At 43.1% G+C, this 24,216-nt stretch overlaps 1 protein-coding gene across 1 annotated transcript in view; it reads right to left on the minus strand.

Annotated features, from left to right (window-relative positions):
• SAMD3 (sterile alpha motif domain containing 3) overlaps positions 1–18,432 on the minus strand; it is a 309,380-nt gene extending 290,948 nt beyond the window's left edge. The window contains exon 1 of the mRNA XM_074948410.1: positions 18,415–18,432. The gene's annotated coding sequence lies outside the window, so the exon portion shown is untranslated. The remainder of the gene's footprint in view (positions 1–18,414) is intronic.
• Between the last annotated feature and the right edge of the window lie 5,784 nt (positions 18,433–24,216).

Genomic DNA, 24,216 nt, shown 5'->3' on the forward strand with positions numbered 1-24,216 from the left:
AGGTACCTTTCTTCTCAACAGTGCCATTGGACTCAGTAATACTGCTAGAGGAATAAGGAATTATTCAATACAAGTGCATGTATCGCAATCTGGCCCAACAGAAATGAGAGTATTATAGGGGGAGTTAATATTGACCCCTTGTGATGGGGTATACCTGCCCCCCACTGGGCAGGAAGGGGTTAACCCTATATTGAGTGCTGAAGAAGTCATGCCCCCTCACTCCTGCTGGGCATACTCCAACTGGAACCACACTATAAAATGGAGCAGCTAAGCTCAGTTTTCCTTGACCGGGGAAGGGAGAGAGCGTGTGTTGCAAGCTCCTGCCCAGGAGCTATCGGAGCCCCAAGCGAATACCTGGCTGCCCACAAGGGGAAGGAGTCGTTGGGAACTTCGCCTGTTGACTACCCTGGAGGATCAGAGGACCTGTGGACTTTGGAACAGGAAGACAGGGTAAGAAGTAGTTCAGGGGAACCAGACATTGATCCGGTTGTGGAACCAGGAACAGAGTCCCTGTGTTTTGGAGGGATCCCTGCTGATTCATGGTGGATACACTCACTACTGTTAGGGCCCTGGGCTGGTGGAATAGGGAGCGCCTGGGTCCCTCTACCCCAGACACCAACCTACCCTTGGGTGGTGGCCAACCCCCTGCCTAACCGCTAGGCCATGCTGACCTGCAAAGAGGGGTGGTCCCACTAGGCCACACCACCCCGCACAGAGGGACCATCCTACAGACTCTGACCTCCAGGCCCCGCTGCCCCGCACAGAGGGGCAGCCCCTTTGACTCTGGCCACTAGGCCACGCCGCGCTGCACAGAAGGATAGCCCCATTAACTCTGGCCATTAGGTTGTACCGCCCTCTTCTGAAGGGTGGTCCCATTTACTCTGGTGGCGTGGCCAGACAGTCCTGAACCTAAGGACAGCTCCCCGACTCTAACCATTATGGTATCCCACCCTGAGAGGAGGAGCGGCCTCTTGGACTTGGCCACAGGGCCATAACGCTACTGCCCCGGGGAGGTGGTGTGACAGACTATACTTGCCCACAACACCCCTATTTTAGGTTGCATAATACTTTCCATTATAAGAATGCTTGGGACCTTTTCTTTGAGAAGCTCTCACATCTCTCTTAGTTGCAGCAGGCCTTTGATATTTTGTAGGGGGAATCGCTCTGGCTATGTCCTATGAAATTCTGTTCAGATTTTGCTGAGACCAACTGTTAAAAATAATAATTTCTCTTCTCTCACCTGCATTCCTCAGGAACATATTGGCAGGACATCATGGAGCGACAGGACCAGCGGGCTGTAGTGTTTGTGTGGGAGGCTGCAACAGAGTTGGGCCAGGATGCCTCCATTCTGTAAATCACCAGACTTAGAACATAGTCACAATGGCCCATTTAATAAAAACCCCTCCCCGACTTTTTTCTTTAAGGAAGAAAAAAGGTGTGCAGAATGTTACACTATGTTACAAGAATTTTGTTTAGGTTGCAAAGTCAAGCACTCAAAAGTTAGGAATGTGAACCTTAATTCAGCCTCCTGGTGTGTATGCATTATGATACAATATTTAATTATATGATCACATCACTGTTTTTTCCAAATGACCCCATTCAGTGCACATGATGGATATACCCGGGGCAGAATTAAGGTTGCATGGGCAATTGTAAATCTGGCATTTCCTAATTTTGTGTTCTTGATTTTGCAAACCTACATTATATTATTTTAACATTCTAGCTTTTCCTCAGACCTGAAGAAGAGCTCTGTGTAATCCCAAAAGCTTGTCTTTCTCACCAACAGAAGTTGGTCCAATAAAAGATATAACCTTACCCACCTCTCTCTCTCTCTAATATTCTGGGATCAACGTGTCTACAACACCACTGCATGCAATTATTTTAACATAGTTTTTGTGTGTAATATGAACTATGTTCATACCTGGGCTAGATCTAGGGAAATCTGCCACCTGTACCCCTTTTAATTGTATAATTGTATTTATAAAGACTGAAAAGACTATTTAAAAATGGATGACATGATCTTTCTTGATTAGTTAAATTATGTCTTAGCCTAAAAATCTGGCTTTTGAGCACCATTTTATGGAAGAGTAGTGGTCCTTTCTAAATTGTAGAACAGCTGGTAGTTGGAAATTTGAGTTTAGAGACTGATACTGTAGAATTTACTCACAAATAGTTGTACTAGTCACTGAGAACACAAGGTAAACAAAGTCTTAAACTTCTGAAAAGTTTTATCAGAAAGCTGACTTTTTCTACAGAAAAAGCCCAAACTAATTCATATTTGATATAGCTCAGGACAGAGGATGCAGGACTCCACCCATGTACTAAACTAAATTCTGCTATTATTGCCACCTATTAAAAGGAAGAAATCATAAACACAGTGTAACTTTGTAGCTTATATACTACACTACAAAATCAACCAAAATTCAGCTTATGCACATTACATTCAGTTAACAGCATTTATTGTCACTTACGAAAATAACTGGCTCAAGCTAGGCAAAAATTTCTTAATATATTACTTAAGCAATATATTAACACTTAAAAGTGTTAACCTTTTCTCCTGCAGGCTACAGTGGTTTTTAAGGCGCAGAGGGCCTTTCTGTGACCTAGGGGTAATTCTGCCTCTCACTACAGTACTAAGTTATCAGCTCTCAAGCTCTGGTGAACAAAGTCTGAGAAGTACTTTTAAGTTCCAGCCTAGCTTTCTCCCTGAATAATCTTTGTAGTTACACTCTGGCTAGTAGAGTTGCCAGACTTACTCCTGTTATTTTCAACCTCACATTCTATTTCCCTTCAGTTTGTCTCTCTGTTTCTCCTGCTTCTAGGAGTCTCTCTCTGTCTCTTTCCAGGAGCCTTCTACTTCCATCCTCTCCGCTCTATTTGTTTCTCTTTTCCAGTTTCCCACAAAACATTACACTGTTCAGAACAGAAAAGGGTCTTTTTTAACATGACTCTTGTTTGGTGGGAAAAGTGCAAATGGATGTGTGGTTTAGGAACATTCTGGTCAATAGACTCCTTATCTTTTGTAGGATAAGCTCATATTCTTTGTTACAAAGAATTCAAACTAATTCCAGCTAATTTATCTAAAATCACATTTAACTTTCAGTTCACCCATTTCAAATCTTTCATTAGTGTTAAACATGTGCACCTACTAGGAGTGGTTGTAATTTGAATTTTTGGACTTGAAACCGCAAAACAGCCTCTCATAAGTAATTCATATTCACACACAGAATCCCCGATTTTAATGGGATTACTTGTAAGAGTAAGGTGTTTGCAGGATTAGGTGCCTTAGTCGGGAGGGAATGGAAACTAGACTGCAAATATTTTTATATTTGAACCATTATGTTTTGTTGAAACTGGAACAGATCAACTGTCCACTAGTCCAATATCTTGCATTTGACACTAATTCATAGCAGATGTTTTATAGGACAGTGTAAAACCACCATAAAGTGCCTATAAGGAAGGTGGGTTTTTTTCATAAGATAAGTAGTTAGTGACAGACTTATACGCTCAGGCATAAAGGTTGCTATCCTTTATCAACTTTTGTCCCAACTAATGTAATTGCAGATGACTGTATTCATGAAAATATCTATTTTTTCGTTACTAAGCTCTCCACCTCACTGATGTTGTTTTTTGCAGAATTCTGCAGGTTAATTATGAGTGGTACAAATGTGTTTCCTTTTAACAGTTTTAAATTGGCTCTCTCTCAATTTCACTGGAACCTCCCACCATTTTGGTTTTAAGAGAGAGAGTAGCAGAAGCACCTGATTCACATTCACTATAACAGTCATTTATTTTATAAGTCTCTGTCAAGTCCCCTCTTATTCATCTCCTTTCTGATCAGTTCTTTCTTATCTTTTAAATCTTCCCGCATATGAAAGTCTGTCTGTGCCTCTAATCATTTTCCTTGCTCTTCTCAAGACCTTTTCAATTTCTACACTATGCCTCTGAAGACGAAGTGATTATATTATAAACATTATATTCAAGGTGAGAGTATCCTGTTGATTTCTGTAGCAATATACTATTTCCAGTATTAATCTATATCCCTTTCTTAAGGCACAAAAACATCTTTTTGTTTGCTCCTGTGCATAGAAAAGTTTTTCAGTGAACTGCCCTCTGTGACACATAGGTCACTTTCTGAGTGGTTACAATTAGTTTACAACCTACTACAGTGTAGGAGTACTTCAAATGATTCCTTCCAATATGCATGTCCTTACATTTTTCAGAAATAATTTAATTTTTGACATGTTCTATTCTAACTTTTAGGGAATACCTTTTAATAGTTTCTTTTTATTACTCTTATTACGTTCACATGACTTTCAAGGCTCTCCATATGTCACATTAAAATATATGAGTAAAAGAATATAAACAGCATTCAGATTCTGAATCTCACAGAGTAGGACATAATTAAACACTTTTTCGTGTAGAGAGCTCATTGTCATTTCAATAGACAGGAAGCACTTTGAGGTAATATGAGTAGATTATATGATCTCTAGTTTACCAGTGTGCTGCATTTGTTCTTTTTGTGGACTGGAAAAGGTTTTAGACTTACAACTTTTAAAAGAATGAAAAAGGAATTATTCTCTAAACCTATTGTAGGTCTAGGCTGAGTAAAGTACATCAAATGTTCAGAAATTTTAAAAGGTATGGTAGAATCCCATTAAACTACAATTTGTTAATCTGCACCTTTTGTAATTTAACACAGAAATGGTGGTCTCTTCCCTGTTCTCAGCAAAGATTATCTTGGATGTCCACCTAAGGAACAAATCTGAGATATTTCTGGCCCAGTGACTTTTGAATGAACTTTTGTGTTCCTCAGGAAAAAACACGACAACCTTGAAAATTAACTTGAGGAAGGCTGTTTCACAATCGGATTAAGAATGGGTTTCATACCAAGTTGATTCTGAATTTTGTCTCCATGCTGAAATTCAGAAATTCACTTTTGGTCTCTTGTAGATTCAGTGGCATTCATTCACTGTGTTCTAAGCAGCTGGTATTCATATTTTGCTTCATCTAATGGGGCTTATGACAGTTGCTGTATGGAATTAATGTACAATGTCTCATCACTGCATTTCATCACTTTCATGTATAGCTTTACATAAAAATAATTGTTTACATTAATGTTTTTTATTTAAATAATGATTTTCTCTAAGTTAAATTGATTTTTTAAACATTTAAACTAAGGTATTTTATTTACATGTTGTTAGTTCTTTACTTTCTTCTTCTTTTATAGTCAAATTGCTAAAATGGATGTTTTGTACTTGTTTCTTTAATTAGTTTCCTAAATGATAGCATTTCAAATTTTACATATTTTTTTTTCTAATAAGAAGTTTGACAGGAGATGGGTGATTGACTACTAAGCTAAAGATGCAGAAAAGCTTTTTATTTTTATTATGTTTTCTCTGTGATGATTTTGCTCTGAATAAATAGCACTTTACATTACGAAAGTTGGTTGGTCACTGGTTAATCCTGACATTGCCTCTGAGCTGAACTAAAGTCAGACTTGCTGAGATAATTACAGTAGATTGGAGGTGTCTGAGGCCAAGATCTAGACAGAGAGAGTTGTGGGACTCTGCCCCAAGAAGGGTAACTGCTAGATGCTAGACAACTAAGCAGAGTGTGCTCAAGAAGGTCACGAAGATGCCAGAGATGCAGTTACCTTGGGAACTGGGACAGTATCCATCAGAGTTTGCAGTTTGAAGTCAATAGGACTTATAACCTGAAGTTATGTAAAAATGATGGAGAATCGACCACCACCCTTGGTAAATTGTGCCATTGGCTAATACTCTAGCAGTCAAAAATGTACCCCTTATTTCCAATACAAATTTGCGTAGCTTCAATTTCCAGCCACTGGATTGTGTTATACCTTTCTCTGCTAGATTGAGGAGCCCATTATTAAATATTTGTTCCCCATGTAGATACTTATACTAATTAATCTTCGCTTTGTTAAACTTGATTAACCTTTTTGACTCCATCACTAAAAGGTATGTTTGCTAATCCTCTAATTCTTCTTCTCTGAACCCTCTCCAATTTATCAACATTCTTCTTGAACTGTGGGCACCAGAACTGGACACAGTATTCCAGCAGAGGTTACTCCTGTGCCAAATATTGAGGTAAAATAACTATTCCTAGTTGAGATTTCCTTGTTTATGCATCCTGGGATCACATTAGCATTTTTGGCCACAGTCACATGGGCGCTCATTTTCGGATGATTATCCACACAATTCCCTAACCTTTTTCGAAGTCACTGCTTCCCATGATAGAGCCCCCTATCCTGTAAGTATGGTCTATGTTCGTAAAGGTATACATTTACATTTAGCCATATTAAAACATATAGTCATTTGCTTGTGTCCAGTTTACCAAGTGATCCAGAGCACTCTGAATTAGTGACCTGTCCTCTTCACTATTTATCACTCCTCCAAATTTTGTGTTATCTCCAAACTTTATCAGTGATGATTTTATGTTTTCTTCCAGGTCACTGATAAAAACGTTAAATAGCATAGGGCCAACACCTGGGGATCCATCTGGAAACATGCCCATTCGATGACAATTGCCCATTTACAGTTACAATTGGAGACCTATCAGTTAACCAGTTTTTAATCTACTTAATGTGTGCCATGTTAATTTTATCTTGTTCTAGTTTTTTAATCAAAATGTCATGCAGCATCAAGTCAAATGTCTTACAGAAGTCTAAGTATATTACATCAAAACTATTATTTTTAGTAACCAAACTTGTAATCTCATAAAAAAAGATTTTAGACTTCAATTTAGTTTGACAGGTTATTATGACATGTCATTCCATATTCTTTATGAAAATATGCTTATGATATGAATGACATAACTGAGATATACTTTATGCAAGATGGCTTGTGTGAGATATCATTGGAAATGTTATGATTTACTGAATGTGTTTATCCAATTTGTATGCCTGTATCATTTCTGTATCTGAAGTAAGGAATATTGACTATGTATCTCACAAAAAGAAAGGAGTACTTGTGGCACCTTAGAGACTAACAAATGTATTTGAGCATAAGCTTTTGTGAGCTACAGCTCACTTGCATCCGATGAAGTGAGCTGTAGCTCACGAAAGCTTATGCTCAAATACATTTGTTAGTCTCTAAGGTGCCACTAGTACTCCTGTTCTTTTTGCGAATACAGACTAACACGGCTGCTACTCTGAAACCTGACTATGTATCTGTATTTCAACTATGCTACTTTGGGTGACGCCCACTGGTAACACTACAGGTACAACAATGGAAAAGCCAGACAGGGCGGATGGCCCGTCAGCGAGGACAATGGACTGTGAAAAGCTTGGCCTTCTTGTGGAATCTCCATACTGCCACTGACTCATGGACTCTATGATCCTACAGAGTCAGGTCTTGTAACCTGATACTAAACATTACCTGGGACGACTTGTAACTTTTCACTGGAAGGGAAGAGGTGTCAAGTTTGGGAAACAAAGGATTCCCACGTTATGTAAATCCTATTTAAGGGTGAGGAGGAAGGCAAACAGGACTCCTCCTCTCCATGGCCTATCTACCCAAGAAGAAAGACTGCAAAAAGAAAGGCAAGGGGGGAGTCCAGACTGAGACTGGGGTCTAGTCTGAAAAGGAATATAACTAGAACTCTGAACCACAGAAACTTTGCAACCTGCCTGCAACAACATCTAGGGTGAGAAATACTATTTGTAACCAATTTCTTTAGTGAAACTAGCTTAGTTTGTATGTTTGATTTCATTTGCGTAGTAATCTGCTTTGTTCTGTTATCCCTTTTACCACTTAAAATTTGCCTTTTATAGTTAATAACATTTATTTTGTTTGTTATCAAACCCAGTTTCTGTAATTTCTAACTTGGGGGGTAAGAAGTGTGCACTCCTCTCTCCACACTGAAGGGGCAGATTTCATAATATATCTTTGGGTCTGCACTCCAAAGGAGGTGGACATCTGAGTGCTGGAGCAAGTCCCTTAAGCTGAGTCTTCCCAGAGCTGATCTGCAGCTGATTCTGTGTGTGTGTGTGTGTGTGTGTTAGAGGAGGTTTTAAGAGCCTGGCTTAGCAAGACAGGTTAAAGGGCGCCCAAGCTGTCAGAACAGGTAGACTCAGTGGTATCTCAGCATGTCAGATGGCTTCCCAAGAGGTTCAACCCGTCACAGCTATATTTTCCATTGATTTGCATTAAATTACATTACCCTATTTTAGTTCTTTGTTAATTGAGTCTGGTTCCATCTGCTTCACTTTCTTGCCTGAGATCAATGTCAGGCTGCCAGGCCTATAATTAGCTGGGTCATCTGGTTTACCCTTTTAAAAACTGGCACAACTTTAGCTTTCCTTCATTCTTAAGTTTTCCCAGTGCTCCAATACTTAGTGAAAACTCCACATTAACAGTGCGGAGAGCTCCACAGCCATCACTTTTGACACACTTGGATGCAGGTTAGCTGGACCTGATGATTTAACAATGTCTAACTTTAGTACCTCAGGAAGATGTTAAACAGCAGCTATTAGTGGAATAGAAACAGAACTAGTGGAAGTGTATTCCAAGTAGGGGTGTGTGTGCGCTGAAGCCAGAGACTTTTGCCTGGTAGTACTCATAGAAGGGTGGTGGTCGTGCCTCATGTCTGTAGCCCCTCCCCGGCTATATGAGGCAGTGCCGCGCTGACCCCCCTCAGTTCCTTCTCTCCGCCTCTCGGCTGGTGTCAGAGCTCTGCAGGGTGGTTGTTTTCACAACCTCACAATTTATCCTCTTAGATTAATTCATTGTACACAGTTACTAGTTAGTTTAGTTAGTGTTAGTGCAAAAGTTGTGGGCATATACTATACCGGTAGTGGTAGTGCTCTCCCTGGGATTCGTGAGGAGGGGTAATTCTCAACAGTGATCCCGACATGAGGTGCTTGCTCTGCCTTGGTGCGGCCCATCGTAAAGAGCACTGTTTGATCTGAAGACCGTTCAAGGAGAGGACGCAGGTGGCACGGGAGCCCTTGCTTTCAGCAGCCCTTGCTTGAACAGGGTTTCCGAAGGCCACGGATCGCCCTCTGGCTCCCAAAGTGCTGCTGCCTCCCACTGTGGGGCAGGCGCCTCTCCAAAGAGGCATGGGAGTCCTCCTGTTCTCAGTGCCAAAGAAGACAAATCATGAGTGCTCCAGGTCCTGGGGCAGCTCTTCTGTCTCTCCTAAGAAGAGCGTGACCTGGCATGGGACTGTCTCTAGTGTGCAGGATGGCATGGGTACTTCTGACCCTCCTTCAGTACAGGGTAGGGAGGACAGACACTCCATATTGTCAATTCCAATTCCAGCGTATGTTGAGTCCTGTACTGAGGGGAATGATGCCCTTACCAACAATGTCTGTGACATCAACTTACCTGGCTGTGGAAGACCTACTGTGCTTTTTGGTCCTGGCTTTGCCACTGGTCCAGGACTTCATGAGGCTGGTGTCCACGATGGCGCCTCCAGTTGGAGCGTGCCACTGAACTCTTTGGTCCTTCAGCAATGTACCATAAAGCACCTCTCCTACTGGTTGGTATTGGCTTGGCCCCAGAGATGGTACAAGGTTCTTTGGTTCCAGGCCCTTCCTCAGCACCAATGCAATCGATGCCACAGATGGTGCTGTAGAGATTGTCACCACCCTCAACTTCGATACACTCAGGTGCTCCAATACCACTGTTTGTACCAGAACCAACCTGGCCTGTGGCAATGACATTTTTGGCACAGGTGGTGCCAACGACATTGGGAGCACTGGTTCTGACCTTGTTCTGGGCCACAGATGAGTTGGATCATTGGATGGCTCCCAGTAGAGTTTCTCCCCTCATGTCCCCGAGGTCCTGGGACTTGTCTGTTTCAGAGTTGGGCTCCTTATCCTCACACCCCACTTTGCAAGAGGAGGTCTGAAGGCCACCAGTTGACCAGTATGGCTACGAGGGTTGGCATGCACCCGTAGGCTGGGATGGAGGCTCCTTGTCCGGCACCTACTGGCCACAAATGTGTTTACCCATGCCAATGGCCCCCTTGGGCTCAATAGGAAAGCTTCTCATTTCCAGAGGTCTCACTCATTGTCCAAGTCAAAACGGAGGTCTTCTGCTCATGCAGCATTGGTGGCTGCAGATCGGCTGCAAGTCCAGATACCCAGCGTTCCCCTTCCTGTGAAGCCTCTGGTGTTTCCCTGTTTAGAGTCGCTACCTCAGAAGCAGGACCCATCTCTGGCTCAGCCAACAGCTTCGTCCTTGTCCCCAGATGATGTGATGCTGCCTGGTTCATCCTTCAAGGCATACCAGGACCTTTTATGCTGGGTTGTCTTGTCCCTTGGTATTCAAGTGGAGTTTCTCCAGGAGAATACCCATAAATTCATGGATGTTCTCCAGCCCTCTGTTCCTGGGAGGGTAGCCCTTCCAATTAATGAGGGGCTCCTCAAGCCTGCGAGAGCTCTTCAGGGTATGATGGCCTTGGTACCGTTGGTGGCCAAGTGCTTGGAGAACCACTATTTTGTGCCCCTGCAGGGATATGAGGGGTTCTATTCCCCTCATCTTGTCCCAACTTGGTACAGTCAATGTGAAGGACATGGGGTTCATCTATAATAACTTGTGACTACTGGGTATTGTGTTGTAGGTATAAACTGAGTTAATTCACCAGCAAGTTTGTCAGGATATGCTTCCAGGAAGGCAGGGTGGTGGTTGTGGGAGGGGTGGGGGAGGTTGGATCCTGATAGTCTCATCTCCTCTCAAACAATTCAAGGGATAAGAGACAATGCACAGCCATCTACTTTGAAATGCACCTCTGATGCCTTGCTGAGCTCTTGGAAGTGGTTTAACCGAACTGAAAAGACAAGACAGAATAAAGACCTTCGACTGGTTTTAAAAATGGAGTCCCTGAAGGACAGGGAGGGAGACTGAGGCAGAGATTAGACTGACAACCAGACACTAGAGGTTGGGGATCTGTGGTAAGATAGGTCTGCCTCGGAATATAGGTAAGATAGTCATGCATATAGACCTTTAGTGTGTTAAATTCCTTTTTCTCTTATGTTATGCTTTATTCCTGCTACTAAGATTAACAATTCTTTGTTTTGAGACAGCTGTCTGGTCACCTGTGTTATCCACAGGTCACAAACTCTCAAAGGGAAGATTTCAGTGCTGAACTCAGTTGGTCCTGCTGGAAAAGCTCAGGTGATAGACTGGGTTTTAGGCAACAGGACAGTGTAAGCACAGGAAGATCATGAGATTCCAGCCAGGAGAAGGTGAGGCCTAACACTTGGGGGGGGCACATTCTGAGGGACCAGAGAGAGGACAAAGATACAGCTAGTCCTGTAGCCATGACAGTCAGCACACAACCAATAAATGAAATTTGGAGGACATGAACTCCTCCAAATACCTGATAACTCACATCCACATACAAGCAAGGACTTGACTCATTCAAAGCACAAGACAGGGCCAGCTGGAAAACTTATGTGGACAGAAGACTTTACAATAGGTAGGAGATACAGAATGTTTGTATTTGGTTTTAGTCTTATTACATAAAGACAGGGTTGGTGGTGTGGGGGAGGATTTAGCCAGCCACAGAAAGTTTGTCATTTGCCTGTGAGAGACTACGGTCTTGACCTACAATAAAGCATACTGCCAAGAGAGTTCCAGTTAGGGTTTTCCTCTTCTGCCTGTATGTTGTGCAGTGGCTTGCAATGTCAGCAATAAATATATTTAATCAAAATAAAGCCAACAATGCAATTGCTTTCTGGTGACTTCAGAGCTTTTGTAAACAATCAAGAAAAGTGATGCTTCCCACTGGGAGTTGCCACTGTATAGCTGTATTTCCCTCTATAATCCTCTCTTAAAAATCTTTATATGTCACATTAGTAAAAACGAAAGGTGAGCAAGCCAGTTAAGACTTACCCTTACCCATTTTGAAAATCAAAGTTGAGCTTAGTGTTTGAGATTTTGAAAAATTATTTTTTCCCCTTTTCATCTGTCCTTGAATTTCTATGATCCAGTCAGCATTAGGACCAATACTGAAAATACCTGAAGAGAGAGAATTTGTTCTCCTAGGATTTCCAGTCCAATTTTGCAGATATGGTAGGTTTGTTGGAATAAGAATGCAAACTGCTGGATGCCCAAAATGCATGCATCTCCAAACCATGTGAGGTTGGCACCTTGCAGATAATATGCATGTTTTTCACTTCTCATGGTTTCTCTTTTTATTTATTTTTGGTTAGCCTTATAAAATGCTAATGGACCATCAAACTTCCTAATATTATAAGGACCCTGAAAAGGCCATTACAGGTGGCTAAGGTACAGCACCTGAATCCCTCCCCAGGCTAACTGATTCATTTTGGAGGTAGAACTAGTGGCAGGAGCCATCTGGGAAGGCAGCAAAGTAAAACAGAATAGCTACTTCAATCGATTGTTAAGGCCAAGACCCACAGCTCTGATATGCCTGGTCAATAGCAGCCCAACAAAGGATTGTGTGGCATGAGAAGCCTAGCCCACCACCCATGCAGCTATGCCCTGGAGTAAGTTTGAGGAAACCCATCTTCTGTCATGCCTGTTTTTTCCAGGGAGGATACCCCTGCAGCTCCCTTTCTGACGCTCCTGGATGGGGTGTGTGTGTGGTGGTGGTGGTGGTGGGGTGCTATGCTAGCACTGAAGAATTGTGTTTTGTAAGGCAATTTCCCTCAGTTTGTTCCTGGAGGATGGAGACTAATTTACATGACATGATGGCGGGGGGGGGGGAATTACTCTAACTACTACTCCATTCTCACAGGTTTCAGAGTAGCAGCCATGTTAGTCTGTATTCGCAAAAAGAAAAGGAGTACTTGAGGCACCTTAGAGACTAACCAATTTATTTGAGCAGCCACCCTTTACTCAGGGAGTGGAACTACCCACATTTCCTTCAGCATTAAATCATTCACTCAATTTTAAAAAAAAAAAGATGTGTTCTAATTTTATCTTTGCTGGAGAACATTGTTAAATATAAAGGGGAGATACTTCACTAGACTCTGAGATTGAGATCAATCTCTCTTTCAAAAAGGCCAGAAGTTGCCTGTCAATTTTAAGCATTTTTTTCCACTGCTGTTTCTGAGTTAGACTATCAGCAAAAATTGGCCTCCATTAGCAAAGATCTGTCCCATAATGTAGCAACATGATAACTCCATATTTTATGCTGAGAAACCAGAGAACAGACGACACTCACTTTTGGCCTCAAGGAAGTAAAACTTGTGTGCTGACTCAAATACAGTGAAGGCTAGCAGAGACTGTGACATGAATTCTCAAATCTTTTGAGGCGTTAAAGTCTAACAGAAGCTGAAGAAACCGGCACCTATCTTGTGATGCCAGTTGTTGAGGCTCTGAGAGTCCATCTCTGCATGGAAGTACTGGATCAAGGCATCAGAGGTGAAGGCATGAAAAAGAAACTATTTCTGAGCATTTTGATGGTATGAATTCAGAGAAAGGATAAAGAGTAGCCTGAATGCTGGATCCTGTGTTCAAGCTTCTCTTCTGCCCCTCAGAATCTCATCAAGATAACGTAAGAGCAGCTACACACAGGCCAGCAGAAGGAGAGCAAAACAGAAATAACTGTACAGGGAAAACAATACCAACAGTATATAAAACCAATGAATAACATGATGCAGTAGTGAAAAAGGCTAATGATATTCTGGGGAGTATTAACAGGAGTGTACTGTGTAAGACCCAGGAGGAAATTGTCCCACTCTACTCAGCACTGATGAGGCTCAGTGTTCAGTTCTGGGTGCCACACTGTAAGAAATATGTGGACAAATTGGAGAGAGTCCAGAGGAGCACTGCAAAAATAATAAAAGGATTAGAAAACCTGACCTATGAGGAAAGGTTTAAAAAAAACAAAACACCTGGGCATGTTTAGCCTTGAGAAAAGAGGACAGGAAGGTGGACCTGATAATAGTCTTCAACTATGTTACTGGCTGTTCTAAAGAGGATGGTGATCAATTGTTCTCCATGTCCTCTGAAGGTAGGACAAGAAGTAATCTGCAGCAAGGGAGATTTAGGTTAGATATTAGGAAATGCTTTCTAACTATAAGGGTAGTTAAGCATCGGAATAGACTTCCAAGGGAGGTTGCAGAATTCCTACCATTTTTTTTTTTTTATAAAGAACACCTGTCAGGTGATGACACCCGGTCCTGCCTTAGCACAGGGGGCTGGACTAGATGACATCTTATGGTCCCTTCCATTCCTATGGTTCAGTGATTCTGTGAAAGTGTCATTGGTGAATAAAACAACATAAGTATTTGACACCTCTGTTGTATAGACTGAAATGAAGCTACAATAGAGTAGATGAATTAAATTAGAAAAAAAAATAATTTGTCAATTTGTAATTTGGCATCTGTTGTGAACTTGAAGCTTTCTAAAAATTAGGATATGTATTATTAGAAACTAATTTAATAAGATTTAGAATCATCCTCAATCTTAATGACACACACACAAACCAGATAACTAACTTGGTCATTTAAATAACTAAATAGTAATTCACTTACTGTAAAAAGCAGATAACCTTTAACTTAGAATCAAGTTATCTGCATTCTTGTGCTATATTCCCCCCCACCCCCCTCATATATGCAAGACATCTGCTAATCAACAGTCTTTTTTTCCTTTCACAGCGAGGCAAATCAGCTCTTACCTGCTAATGAAATTTTCTTGAGGGATTTTCCATTTCCCAGAAAAGCAAATTCTCTCATTAACATAATCAGCAAATGGGATGCTTTCTGTGTTACCAGACACACTTTTTTCTCCCTCCTTTAGCATTAGAAAGTCATATGATCATTTAAAAAATGAAGCAAAAACAAAACCACACGCATGCCTCAAAAGATATGCTAATATCAGTCTTTGGCCATCTGCTAAGAGGAGGATAATATGAAAAGAAAGTCTTATATAGCTGCAGACATTTTGCACTGTGGTAGTTCAATGTACAGTTAAATGAGCTTGTATTACACTTAAAATAAAGCAGAAGTTAGCAACATAAGGATTGGAATGACCATACAAAAATATTCATTTGAGTGCTACACATACTCTACACTTTCCAATGAGATCTAAAGATTAAAAAACCATCACACAGGAAAAAAGTTATCAACCTCATTGCAAATAAGCCAATAAGAAATGTTTCATAGGTTCTATGACATCAACGTATAGGAGCCTTTACTGTTGCTGAAAAGCTGAATTTGGGAAAACATGTTCCTGTGTGTTTCACTGAGCTAAACAAATTGCAACTACTCTTAAATTTACATATTTAGATGTATGTGAAGTTTTCATTGCAAACTTCCTCCAGCGTGACTACTAGAAGTAAATTCACAAAGCCCAAGTATTCAGGATCTGATGAAGTGCTGTAATGAGGGTTAATTCACATTCCCGAGTCATAGCCAGGAATCCCACAACCTCTTATACTCTTTAAATTGCCCAGCCCCTCCACATTGGACAAGTTCTGGAGCCAAAGGATCTGCATACATACAGATCCATGACTTCTTCTTAGTCCACCCATGAAGTGATTTTCTGTGCCAAAGACCACTGCCTGAACACACAGGGGTTGCAGGGCCATCCCTTTACAAGGACTCAGCCAGCCAAGATGGCTTATATGGTGAGATAGGGCTAGGTGCCATAACCTGCTCTACCACTGATTAATTTCTCCCTATGTGAAAACTGGTATCTACTAGAGCAGAGCAGAAGTTTTCTAATGAAAAATTTCAATTGAATTTCAAAATTAAATAAATAAGCAAACCCCACAGGCACACAGGGCAAAGTTAGAACTTTCAACTTTCTCCCCCTACCGCCCTTTTTCTTAAACCAGGTCCAGCATCTTCCTTATTCTTTTCAAGGATGCAGGAACAATGATGTCATGAAGGAGACAACGCCTATATTTTTAATATTATTTTTGTTCTGATTAAGTCCTGTCAAAGAACATGTAGAAATTGAATGGAATAGACTTTGAAGGACTCTTCAATGTCTTGTCAAAAAATCACAATCCCGAATACATGCTGAATACTTTGGACAGAGAGGGGGAAAGACACAAAAATCACAGCTGAAGGAACTGAATGCATGTCCCATTAAAGAAACAATAAATTATATGGACAAGTTTGAAATGAGGATTATTTTACTTTTGCTATTTATAGATCAGAAAGCTGTTGAAGAAATTCACCTTGGCCAACATTTTGCTACATAGCAGACTGAACTGTATTTATCTTTAGGTAACTTAAGTGCTGGTCAAAGGTGTTAGAATGACAGCTTGACTCCACAGAAGTGCAGGCTCCCCTCAACCATCCCATAAATATGCCTCAACCCTGTTTTAGAGGGAAAACCTCCTACAGCTATAAAGGGAGCTGGTTCTCCATGCTCAGTCATTCCTATGCCTCCCTGACATTAACAAAAAAGGGTACCAAATTAATGCCAGAAGTCAGTTTGGCGATGAAGAGCCCTGGCCATTAGCAATGAGACTGCAACAATCTCATTTCACATAGACTACTGAATTCTTTTGAAACGGTAACAACTTTTAGATACTGGTAGTCAAAATTACATCTGAACATTGAAAAAGGGTAAGGATCTTCTAGGCTTTATATAATGTGGCTCTTGCTCTGATTGGGGTCCTCTGTGTACTACTGAAATATAAAGAACAATAAAAATCAGTCCCTTGTACCATCCTGCCCAATTTCCCTTTAAACTTGTTTCTATTACTGCATTTATTTTTGGATAGAAGGATATGCCTCAATTTACCACAGGTCCTTTGAGCTTATGCTCAAATAAATTGGTTAGTCTCTAAGGTGCCACAAGTACTCCTTTTCTTTTTGCGAATACAGACTAACACGGCTGTTACTCTGAAACTTGAGATCCCTGTGTAACTCAAGCCTGGAGGCATTATCTTAAATGATAGAATGCAGTCTCCTCTATTTGCCTTTTTCAGTATGAACCATCTGTTTTCTCTCCTACACAAGTAATGCTGACAAAGGACATATAACTGCTGTAATATTATCTAAAAGGAAAACAACATTTGCTTGCTCCAAGCAACATAAATAAGATGTTGAAAAGTATATGAACATCCACAGTATATGCATATGTAGAAATAGTAGTAATTTAACTAGTGTAGTGCCAAACTTATATCAGTGGGAGTTCAAGGTAGCCAGATTTTAGCAGACAGGCAGGTGAGGAAACAACCCTGCCCAGCTGTCCATTTTATTCTCCCCTTAGCCAACTCCTTGCACCTACTACTGCTCTTTTAGAGTTGGTTCTCTCTCCCAAACCTGTCCATTTAGACGTCCCCGCAAAATGTGCCCAGTTTCAATGGAAGCAGTGAATACTGCAAGTCATTCATTCCAAAGAGGAAAAGACTCACTGAGAAGTAAGTTGAGTCATAATAATGATAACAGAGACAGTGCCATTACAATGAAAACATTGGAAGGGGCACCCTCCAGGTAAGGAAAAATTGTCCCCTATGGTATTGTGCATTCTACACTCCCTCTTGAACTTATTTGGGCAATGGGACTTCCACAATTATTTTCTTACCCTCTTCCTATCAATTTCCCTATCATCTTCTTCCATGTTTCTCAACCCTCATTCTTACATTCCCCAGACCCCCATCCCATCCTCCTCACCATATGAACAGAACCAGTTGTTATCTTTTTGCTTTTTCCCACCTAGCTGGCTCGTTTTTCTCAGGATCCTCCTCATCTTTTAATTACAGAGAATAGCTGATTTCACTGCCTTTCACCTCATTCCACCGCCACTGCTAGAGTCTCCATAAACGAGGCACACAGCTGACGCTACTCTGCACACCTATGGGAAATGAAATAAACCCTTGTATATCTAAACCCCTTTCCATTTTTTCACAGTGTATTAAAACACTAAAGTGCCAAATATAGGACTATTTTTATCTTTAGCAGAATAAACAACAGAAGCAGCATCGCTGCCAAGATAATTACCTGGACAAAGCTGAACTACGTAGTGTATACCTTTGGATCACAGAATTGTGTTACTGTGAATACTGTGTAAATACCAAAGTAACCACAAACCAAACCAATCTGTTAAAGGGTCTATTTCTGAGCTGTCACAGGAATTAGTCACATGTGCGCAAAAAACAGCCTGTGAATTAAAAACAAAGACTCATTATTTATTTTTCAATCGTTTTCTTTTTGTTTGGTTTAAAAATTGCATGTGAAAGGAAAACTGATTCACTTGGACTCCTCTTCAGTGACCTGACTGGCTCAGTCTACCTTCATGGTGTTTGAAAAAATAAAAAACTATTGTTCAGTACCAGAGCATGGCCTCAAAGACATCTCCTTAGTCACAACGTTCTCTTAAAAGGCTCACAGCTCCCATGATACAGGGGAGCATATTGGAAGCGCATGGCCACTGCCCCATCCTGCCCCAACTTTAATTGTTCAATAATAATTGAGAACCACAACAAAGATCAGACAGAACAAGGAAAATTTACCGGAATGCCTGGAGTGTGTCCACAACTCCTAAAAAGCCAACCTAAGGGGATGGGGAGAGCACTGTGTTAGAGTCACTCTCTGGTTTCGCAGCATTGCAGCTTGTGACTGTGGTGGGGTGTTGATTTCTCTTCACCTGGAAAAAATAGCAAGAAAATGAAAAGTTACAACATCTTAAAGTGAGACCATTCAAAATCATACATTTTTGTGATTACTCCATTACTTTGAAATCAGAAGAGGCTGGAGACTGATTTTGGTTTCAGATCCTTAAGAAACCAGCAATTGAAGGAACCAGCCCAGCAGCTCCTTGCCTTTCTTTCCCCTCATGAATGGTAGGCTGCTTACAAAAACAGTTTAAAGAAATCGGAGAGCCACAACTCCAATAGGACCTATCCTCTCTTTGTTGTTTTTTTCTCCATACCTCTGCACATTCTAATGTGCACTGTCCTATAAATGTCTCAATGTGATCCTGGTGATGCAATAAGGGGGGGGAACTAAGGACAGAGCTGAGAGGAGCCCTGTTGCAGGCAGGCTGGCCCTGGAGAGTGCTGCAGAGATCCACCTGCTGTGTGAGAGGGAGAGAGCAATGCTAAAAAAAACTGAAGGGAAAACTGCCAGAAAGGTGCAGGGCAGGGGAGAGATGAACCCATCCAAAGGCCTGAGAAAACAAGGTTTCTACTTTCCTTAGGAATAGCTGGGGTCCCTGGGCTGAGCAGAAAATGGAGGGAAAGCCTGCTGCTGAATGGCAGGGGAGATGAACCCTCCCTCACAGTGACTGAGAGACAAACAGCAGTGATGTCTCCTGCACAGAGCTTGGAGACTGCAGGGCTAGAAAAGGGCTTAGCTGGGGTGGGGGGCAGGGCAGGAGCTGGCCAGCCTGCTAACAAGAGTAGGTTGCTGAGAAATCAGACAGGCTTTCAGGGCACTGGTTTTCCAGTGAGGAGTGCCCATTGGCTCCCTGAATAGAGGTACAGGGAAGATTCGGACCCCAGGCATCCAGCACCTTAGTGTAGCCAATTACTTCATTTTATCACTATTTATTCTGTGTTGTGTAATGTTATGATTAACTGACATGCTATGTCATATATGCTAAATAGATGGAAATTGTAGGATTATAGAAGTATAAGACTGATCAGTAGTCAGACGCAATAAGATCCCACCACTCTTAAGAGTCTAAGAAGGGCTAAAATGAAAGGCCCACAGGCTGAGGCCTGTAAGATGTCAGTGTAGCCATACTAGGCCATTGGCTTAAGAAAGACTTGACATAAGTACCGACCAAAGAACGACTCAATGCTACAAGATTATGGGAAAAGATGTACCAATGGGTGGTATTGCAAAATATTAACCGCAAGAGTAATTTTGACTATAAGATACCTGATAGTCACATTTTTCTAACACATACACATGCGCAGAGTGTAAGGTGTAGTCAGAATCACAAGATAAAAGAGGGTTCCCAGATTGGGTAAAATGGGTTCCCTATGGGAAAACTCCAGCAGGAACCATCCCTCTACTGATGATCAATTTGCAAAACATCCATCAAACCCGAAGAATATCGTTAAGGATGTGAGTATGACTATATTTGTAACTTGTGCATAAGTCTTTATAGGACTTCTGTATGCTTGGGTAATCATAATCCTAATTAAACCTTTAATAAATCTTGTAAACCAAACTAGACCTTGTACATGCAAATGTATATGTGGTCACTATCCTTGGTCTTTATGTGTTCCTAGAAACTCGAAGGGCTTGGCTACACTTGCGAGTTAGAGCACATTAAAGGAGCCCCTGGTGCACTAGCTCACTACCCGTCCACACTGGCAAGGCACATAGAGCACTCTGACTCAGCAGCTAGAGCGCTCCTGGTACTCCACCTCGGTGAGTGGAATAACGTTTTGTGTGCCCCCGCTGGAATGCTGCGGCGTCAGTGTGGACGCCCTGGTCTGTTAGTGTGCTCCAATTGGCCTCCAGAAGTGTCCCACAATGCATGTTCTAGCCACTCTGGTCATCACTTTGAACTCTACTGCCCTGCTTTCAGGTGACCAACCGTCAGACCCGCCCTTTAAATTCTCTGGGAATTTTGAAAATCCCCTTCCTGTTTGCTCAGCCAGGCATGGAGTGCTCTTAGTGAATCTTTCCAGGTGACCATGCCTCCATGCACCAGGCAATCCCCAGGATGGAGCAATGGCAAGTTGCTGGATCTCATCAGTGTTTGAGGGGAGGAAACTGTCCTGTCCCAGCTGCGCTCCAGCTGTAGGAATTACGATAGCTTTGGGAAGATGCCAAGGGACATGATGGAAAGGGGCCATCATCGGGACGCACTACAGTGCAGGGTTAAAGTGAAGGAGCTGCGGAATGCCGACCGCAAAGCCCGCGGGGCAAACAGCCGCTCCGGTGCTGCCCCTGCAACCTGCCATTTCTACAAAGAGCTGGATGCGATACTTGGGGGCGACCCCACTTCCACTCCAAGTACCACCCTGGACACTTCAGAACCCAGTGCAATAAGGCAGGAGGAGGAGCAAAGCGGGATCCAGGGTGCTGAGGTGGAGGAAGACACCCTGGAATCCTTAGATGCATGCAGCCAGGAGCTGTTTTCAAGCCAGGAGGAAGGTAGCCAGTCACGGTGGCCAGTGCCAGTGCTTGGGGAAGGACAAACACCAGAGGAGGTTCCCGGTAAGCGGTTAGGACTGCATGCATGCCTAGATGAAGAATAGGGCATTTATGTGCTCTCTCACATCGTGGTAATGGGCCTCAGTGATCTCTTCAAAGGTCTCATCCAGAACTTGGGCAATGCGCTTGTGCAGGTCTCTTGGGAGAGCCACTGTGGTCCTTATCCCATGCAGGCTAACTTGTCCATGCCACTGTGCGTGAGGGGCAGGGGGACCATTGCTGCAGACAGGCAAGCTGCATATGGGCCAGGGCAGAAACCGCATTGCAGTAGAAGACCCTCCCTTGCTTCCCAGGTCACCCTCAGCAGCGAGATATCTTCCAGGATGAACTCCTGTGGAAAATGTGGGGACAGTGTTCAGTATAGGGGCCTCCTGCCGCTGTTGGCTCTTCCCAAGGCACAGAAACCCAGAGGATAGTACAGTCGTGAAAGAATCAGTCACGCTTGACCCTGTGCTTACTCACCATTTCGGGGCTCCCATGGGTTATGTGCGCTCGCTTTGGGACAGGAAAATTATGCTATTGTGTAGACTGTGCTTGCCCTTAAGTACAGGGGAATCATTGCTGTGTCTGGTGTGAACAATGCTGCCTCTGTTAAGTGTTACATTTTGCCTTTACAGATGCAACCTTGAGATCTCAGCCATCCGTGTTATCAGTGGCCGAAAGACTCCAAAGAATCAGAAAGAGGCCATGTAGAAGCAAGGAAGACGTTGCATGAAGTAATGCAGCAATCAAGTAATGAAAATCGAAAAGTGCAGGAGTGGCGGGACAGTGAAAGGAGGATCTGCCAGCAGAATGAGGAGCGCCGGCACAAAAGCGCGGTGCTCTAGCAGCAAAGCACAGATCAGCTGATAAGCATAATGGATCGCCAAGCAGACTTGATCCAGGCGCTTGTAGCCATGCAGGTGGAGCACTACCGCGCCCGCCCCCGCCTCCCCCCACAGCCCTTGTCCCAAAACTCTTTCCCTTGTGCCCCCATGTCACCTCCAACCCACTTTCCCCAACATCCGGGTTCTTACTGCCACCAGCTGCCTCCAATACCTGTAGCTTCACCATCCAGACCTGAAAACTACAACCCTTACCCACTGCACTCACCCCCCATCACCGTGCAGTATAGCCATCCTGAAGTGCAGCACCCATTGCACAGCACTCCAGACAGGAAGGCTGCTTATGATAACAGGACATACACAAATCTGTGATTGTACCATTCCCCACCCCACCCCCTTGCCCTTTCTGTTTTCCAGGCAGTTGTGTTTCTTTTCAATAAATGGATTTTTTGGCTTTGAAAACATTCTTTATTATTGCATAAAGTAAAAGATACCTTAGCCCAGGAAAGAAACAGACACTGCAAGTCAGCGTAGCAAACACAGATTCCTACTAACATTGGAACCACTGCACTTCACTCCCGTGAGGCCACTAGACATTACTGTTGGCTTTCAGCCTCAAATTGCTCCCGCAAGGCATCACTAATCCTTGCAGCCCCGTGCTGGGCCCCTCTAATAGCCCTACTCTCTAGCTGTTCAAATTCAGTCTCTAGGTGTTGAACCTCTGAGTTCCATGCCTGAGTGAATTGTTCACCCTTCCCTTCACAAATGTTATGGAGGGTACAGCACGTGGATATAATCGCGGGGATGCTGTCATGGGCCTGGTTCAGCTTCCCATACAGAGAGCACCAGCGGCCCTTTAAACAGCCAAAAGCCCACTCCACAGGCATTCTGCACTGACTCAGCCTGTTGTTGATCTGCTCCTTGCTGCTGTCAAGGCTCCCTGTGTAGGGTTTCATGAGCCACGGCATTAAAGGGTAAGCGGATTCTCCAAGGATCACAGTGGGCATATCGAGTTCCCCTACAGTGATCTTCTGGTCTGGGAAAAAAGTCCTGGTTTGCAGCTTCCTGAACAGGCCAATGTTCCAAAAGATGCGTGTGTCATGCACCTTTCTGGGCCAGCCTGCGATAATGTCAATGAAACGCCCACGGTGATCCACAAGCGCCTGGAGTACCATAGAGAAATATCCCTTCCGATTAATGTTCTCGGAGGCTAGGTGGGCTGGTGCCAGAATTGGAATGCGTGTGCCATCTATCACCCCTCCACAGTTAGGGAAACCCATTTGTACAAAGCCAGCCACAATGTCACGCACATTACCCAGAGTCACAGTTCTTTTGAGCAGGATGCGATTAATGGCCCTGAAAACTTGCATCAACATGATTCCAACAGTTGACTTTCCCACTCCACACTGGTTAGCGACCAATCGGTAGCTGTCTGGAGTTGCCAGCTTCCAGATTGCAAAAGCCACCCACTTCTCCATCGTCAGGGCACCTCTCAATCTTGTGTCCTTGCACCTCAGGGTGGGGGTGAGCTCCTCACACAGTCCCGTGAAAGTGGCTTTTGTCATCTGAAAGTTCTGCAGCCACTGCTCGTCATCCCAGACTTGCATGACGATGTGATCCCACCACTCAGTGCTTGTTTCCTGAGCCCAAAAGCGGCATTCCACGGTGGTGAGCATGTCCGTGAATGCCACAAGCAAACTCATGTCATATGCGTTACTCGAGTCAATATCATTGAGTTCTGCCACTTTGGATCATAAGGAATAATGCGACTGCAAAACGTGATGTGCTGGCGAGACTCGTCAGCTTACTCCTCAGCAGTTCGGGCTCCATTCCCGCAGACTGAAAGGGAAGACAGAGCGCGCAGTACAAAAAACGTTGAAAGATGGTGCCAAATGTGGGGATGGAAGCACAGGGATTGCTGGGATGCGAACCGATGCATCACGGGGCATTGCGACAGGACACAGAATGTCCTGCGGGCCCCCCCCCCCCTTCCCACAAGCCACAGCGCCAGAATGGGAAGAGGGGCTCTGTGGGATAGCTGCCCATAATGAACTGCTCTCAATGCCACTGCAAGTGCAGCAAATGTGGCCACGTCAATCTGCTTGTTCCTGTCAGTGTGGACAGACTGCAGCGCTTTCCCTACTGCGCTCTCCAAAGGCAGGTTTAACTCAAAGCACTCTACATCTGCAAGTGTAGCCATGCCCTAAGTCTGAAGCAAGTAGCCGAGGTGACTTTCACGCTGTTGATCTTGAAACTGTAGTCACAAAAGCTGAATCCATAGTGGTGTAATACAACATTACTAAATTCACTTAAAAT

Source organism: Natator depressus, chromosome 3 (assembly GCF_965152275.1).
Source record: "Natator depressus isolate rNatDep1 chromosome 3, rNatDep2.hap1, whole genome shotgun sequence".
Lineage (NCBI taxonomy): Eukaryota > Metazoa > Chordata > Testudines > Cheloniidae > Natator > Natator depressus.